Below are 6,173 nucleotides of genomic sequence, written 5' to 3' on the forward strand. Positions count from 1 at the left end.
ATGTGGAACCGAGCTCATTAGGTCTACTCACTAAAGCCTTAAGCACGTAATGTCTACTCCTAGGCTTGGAGTACGTCAAATGGCTTGATCAACATCAATCCATAAGTCCCAACCTAGCTACTAATTAACTTAGTAGTGGGCTAGAGTCAATGGTTATCAAATTGATCCACAAGGGTTCTAAAATTACCAATTCAACAAAACCCAAGGACTCAAGATCACTCAATCCCCTTTAGCCTAGGCCAAGGGTCAAGAGAACTACTAAAAAATTATAGGAAATATTTTATCAAACACCTAGTAGGCAAGAAAAGTAAACATCACAAATTGCTAAAATTAAGGAGAACCATGAATATCATAAGCAAGAAATTAACAGTACCAAGCAAGATCAATCATGCAAGAAACATCAACATCAAATTGCATTAATTGCAAACCAAATCCAACATGAGTTCATCATCACAAACAAGATAACAAAATGAGAAATTAACATTACAACTAAGAAAATCAAGACGTAGACATGAGAGATTATAAAAGAAACAAGATGAAAGCAAGGAATTAAACATGGATCCATAACAATCTACCCTAATCCTAACCTAATTCTAGAGAGAAGAGGGAGCTTTTCTCTCTAAAAAACTAACTAAAGGCTCATGTTGACTAACCGATTGCTCCCCATTTGCTTGGACTTCAATTCTGCATGAAATACACTCAGAAACTAGTTGGATTTGGGCCTGGGCAGCTCAGAAATCGCCCCCAGCGATTTGCCATTAAGTGGGTCACGTGCTGGTATCGACGCGTACGCGCCATGTGCGCGTGCGCGTCGATTGGCTGTTTCTTCATCCGCGAGGATGCGGCATGTACGCGTGCACGTCTCTATGTAAAACCACTTTCGTGCGTGCGCGCCTTGTACGCGTGCGGTGCATCGATGAATTCCCAATCTTTGTTTCTTCATGCATTCTCCACTTTGTATGCTTTTCTCCTCATTTCTTCCATCCAATACTTGCCTTATGAACCTGAAATCACTTAACAAACACATCAAGGTATCGAATGGAATCAAAGTGAATCAAAATCACCAATTTAAGGACCTAAAAAGCATGTTTTTACACTTAAGCACAATTCAAGGGAGAATTACAAAACCATGCTATTTCATTGAATAAATGTGGAAAAAGGTGATAAAATTCCCCAAAATAAGCACAAGATAAACCATGAAATCGGGGTTTATCATTATACAGCCAACCCGACATGTTCGGTAGCTAACTCAAACATTGTCCTCTTAAAAACTGGTGACCACGATCCTCACCTAGTGGGCGGTAAATCACCTCGATCCCTGACGATCGGATTCCTGCTAATTTAGAATTTTATAAAAATAATCGCATTGTAAGTATAGTTTCTAAACCAGCAAAGAATCCTTTCGTACAAAAAAAATTGTTTGTCACAAGTAACAAAACCCAATAATATTTATAACCGAAGTATTCAAACCTCGGGTCGTCCTCTCAAGGAATTGCAGGGAAGTATGATTTGTTATTGGTTTTGGAAATTGTATATTTTTGGGTTTTTGAAATAAGGAACAAGTAATTTAAATGTCAAGAAAAATAAATTAATAATTAGAAAATCTCTTGGCAAGGTATAAGAACTAGAAATTCTATCCTAGTTATCCTTATCAGGTGTGATGAGAATTGGATTTTGCTCCCACTTATTTAACCCTTACCAAATAAAGAAAAGTCAAGTGGACCAATCAATTTGATTTTCAAGTTCTAGTCAACTCCTGTGGAAAGATTAGCTTTAGAGCGATCCAAATCAATCAGCAATCCCAATTTTTAGTCAACTGCTGAGTCTGATAACTCAAGTGTTACCAATTACTTAACCAAAGCAAAAAAGGGAGAAAATCTACTCGAATAAAAATACCTTCAAATTGGAAGCAGCAGTAACATAAATAAAAGAAAGAAATCTTAAATCTGAAATACCTCAAATTATATTAAATAGAGAAATCAACTCTAACATGAAGTTCATAAGCCAAATTGAAAAGATAAATAACAATTAAAGTAATAGAATAATTAAAATTAGAAAGTAAATTAAAGGAACATTGAACCTGTGATTGAAGACAAGTAACCTAATCATAATAGAAATCTTAAATCCTAATCCTAATCCTAAATCCTAAGAGAGAGGAGAGAGCCTCTCTCTCTAAAAGCTACATCTAAACCTAAAATTATGAATAATGAAGTTGTATATGTTGTATCTGTTGTATGGATTGATTCCCCCACTTTATAGTCTCTAATCTGTATTTTCTGGGCTAAAAACTGGGTCAAAAACTATCCAGAAATCGACCCCAGTGATTTCTGGTACGTACAAGTCGCTGCAAAGTCACGCGGAAGCGTCGTCCACGTGTTAGCGTGGATTGCGTTTTTTGCCAGGTCACGCGTCCGCGTGATCCACGCATGCGCGTCGCTTGGCTTCAGAGCAGCTATGACAAATTATATATCGTTGCGAAACCCCAGACGTTAGCTTTCTAACACAACTGGAACCGCATCATTTGGACCTCTGTAGCTCAAGTTATGTTTGATTTAGTACCAAGAGGTCAGGCTGGACAGCTTTAGCAGTTTCTTCAGTTTCTTGTATTCCTTCCACTTTTACATGCTTCCTTTCCATCTTCTAAGCCATTCCTGTCCTGTAATCTCTAAAAACACTTAACACACATATCACGGCATCAAATGGTAATAAGAGAGGATTAATATTAGTAAATATAAGGCCAAAGAAGCATGTTTTCAATCATAGCACAAGATTAGGAAGGAAAACGTAAAACCATGCAATTAGTATGAATAAGTGTACAGAGACTTGATAAAAACCACTCAATTGAGCACAAGATAAACCATAAAGTAGTTGTTTATCAACCTCCCCACACTTAAACATTAGCATGTCCTCATGCTAAGCTCAAGAGAAACTATAAGAGTGAAGAGGAATGATAGAAAGTATGTAATGCAACCTATCTATATGAATGCAACTACATGAAAAAATATTTCTACCAACTTGGTGAAAAGTAAATAAACCTTTCAAGAACAAATATGAACTGGATTTTACTAATTCAAATCACAAAATAAAGTACAAGTAAACTTGCAGAAGAAAATAGCTCATGAAAGCCGGGAACAAAGAATCGAGCGTCGAACCCTCACCAGAAGTGTATACACTCTAATCACTCAAGTGTTTATGGTTCGATTCTCTCAATTCTCTACTAACCTTGCTTTCTAAGGCTTGCTCTTCATCTAACAATCAACAAAAATTTAATTCACAGATACACATATCAAGAGGCCTTTTAAGGGTTGTAATGGGGTTAGGGTCAAGGTAGGATTGTATTTGGCCAAGTGGACTAAAATCTGAATCCTTAATTAACTTAAACTTTCTACCTAACTTTAGACAATCCATGTAATCATAATACCACATCTAACTATCCATTAACCATGTTTTCCACATATTCATGCATCCTAATTTCGAGTACAGTACATATGCATTGCTTTCATTATTTACTTTGGGGCATTTTGTCCCCTTTTACTTATTTGCTCTTTTTCTTTTCTTTTTCTCCTTTATTTTTCTTTTCCTTTTCTCTTTATATATATATATATTTTTTTTTTCTTTTATTTTTCTCAATGCATATGATTAAATTATTGAATGCATGAACATGTCCTAAACATTTCTTTCACATCTTCAGAAAATTCTAACATACTCAATTCTCAAACCAAATGTTTCCAAACCCACTTTCCCCACACTTAATTTATGGGCACTCTCACTAGTATAAGCTAACCAAGGATTCAAATTAAGGACATTATTGTTTTCTGCTTAGAGTTAATGATGTGCTAAAGTAAAGAATAAAAGGGGTAAAATAGGCTCAAATTGGTTTGCAAAGGATAATGAAAGGTTAAGGCCATATGGGTATGTAAGCTCAGTGAAACAAAGGACTCAATCATATAAGTGCATGCATACATCAAACCATGGAAATATAAAATTAAGCAAGACAAAGATCACAATTTTAGAGAGAATAACACACCAAAAACAAAATATTGGTTGATAAAATGCAACCAACTCAAATAGGCTAAAAATCTCACAGGTTTTGTGTGTTCGAGCTCTAAACCATGTTCCAAAATAAAATTTCTTCAAACAAGTTTTTCAAAAGGTTTAATTCAAATTAGTGAAATGCTATAAAAAGTTTCTTGAAAAAGAAAATATTACTTCAACCAAGTCGTGGTAAAATATGCACAAAATCAAACAAACATGTAAATGCAACAATGAACTACAAAGAAAATTTAAACATTTGGTGTTGAGAAGGAAATAACTAACCCATGGAGATTGGTATCGACCTCCCCACACTTAAAGATTGCACCGTCCTCGGTGCATGCTAAGATGTGCAGGTGGACGGGTTGCTTCAACTAATGTTTTTCTCCAAAGATTGTGCAGGTGGACTTGTCTGTCGCCCCATATAGAAGTTATTTTTCTTTCCTTTTCTGGTGGCCATCCTGAAAGAAGAGGAAAAGAAAAAAAGTAACCCAGAAACAAAGATAGAAAACAAATGAAATATGGGTGTTAATGCCAAATAATAAGGGTCTCAATTACATGGTAGCTACAACATACAAGTGAGAAGACAGTAGGAGCAAACGGCATATCAATAGTGCAAAAAATTATAACAAAGGGGAAGATTGTGGGTAATGAAAGACTGTAAGTTCATATCAATGCAAGAGGAGTGCAAGTATCATAAAAGATTAGCATTGATTTAAAAAATATTGCCCAATCAGAAGAAAATAAGTCATGAAGCACCAACAGTTGAATAAGAAAATTTAACACCAACGGAAAAATAATATCAGTATTATAAAAATTAGCATTGATTTAAATAATATTATCCAATCAGAATAAAACAAGTCATGAAGCACCAGGATAATTCAAGAGAAGATGCAACAGTTAAATAAGAAAATTTAACACCAACGGAAAAATAATAAAAAAAGAAAATAAAAATATGCAGAAAATTAAAATGCAATGAATGAAAGTATACAAATGCAATAGGAAAAATAGAATGAAAGAGAATAATGATGAGAAGGTAGATAAACGAAGAAAAAGAAAGTAAGAAAGGAGGAAGAAAGAATAAGAAAAGATAAAAAAAAGAAGAAAGAATGATAATAGAAAGATAAGTAGGATTGGAGAAGAAAAGATAGGAATTCTGGCGCTGATCTGGATAAACTATGCGTCGCATGCGACGCGGATGCTTGGAGCACACGATCGCATGGTGTGTGATAAGTTCAGGTGACGCGGACGCGTGGGTCACGCAATCCCGTGACCTGTTTGTGCTATTGGCGCGAGTGCAGCCGTGCGTTGGCACAACTTTCTGTTTTGAATGCATTTTGCTAAAATTTAGGGAGACGCGTTCGCGTGGGTGACGTGATCGCGTGAATGGCATATTTTGAAAAATGACGCGGACGCGTGGTGCACGTGTTCGCGTGATAGGGCTTGTGCTTCTAGCACGAGTTCAGCCCAGCTCCATCATAACTCTCTGCCATACACCTCTTTACGTCGATTTTGCAGGGCCACGCGTTCGCGTGGGTGACGCGGACGTGTGGGAGGCTCTTTTTCAGAATGACACGGACGCGTCATTGACGCGGTCGCGTGGGCATGTTTGTGCCTAAGTCACGCCTCCAGCCACACTCTCGTGTGACTCTCTGCTTCCTTTCTTCTCGTGTCCAAGGCACATATGACGCGGACGCGTCAGCGACGCTTGCGCATCGCGTGCGATTTTTTTTATGCAGTATGCAGAATGCTAAATGTAGAATGTAGATGACTATACAGAAATTATGAATGAACACAAATGAAAATAAAATAAAATAAAACTAAGAACAAAAAGGAAAGAATATACCATGGTGGGTTGTCTCCCCACCTAGCACTTTTTGTTAAAGTCCTTAAGTTGGACATTTGGTAAGCTCCTTGTCATGGTGGCTTGTGCTTGAACTCGTCTTGAAACTTCCACCAATGCTTGGACTTCCAATAAGCTCTATCAATACCAAGTAAATTTCTCAAGCTTTGATGGAGTTCTTCACAAGCTTTATTAAAAAATTGATGGGGGCGAAAACTGACCAGCTAAGAAATTAATAAACAAAATACGTTGCAAGTATAGTTCTTAACCAGCTAAAATCCGCTTATCAATTTAAAAA

Source organism: Arachis ipaensis, chromosome B07, assembly GCF_000816755.2.
Source record: "Arachis ipaensis cultivar K30076 chromosome B07, Araip1.1, whole genome shotgun sequence".
Taxonomy (NCBI): Eukaryota; Viridiplantae; Streptophyta; class Magnoliopsida; order Fabales; family Fabaceae; genus Arachis; species Arachis ipaensis.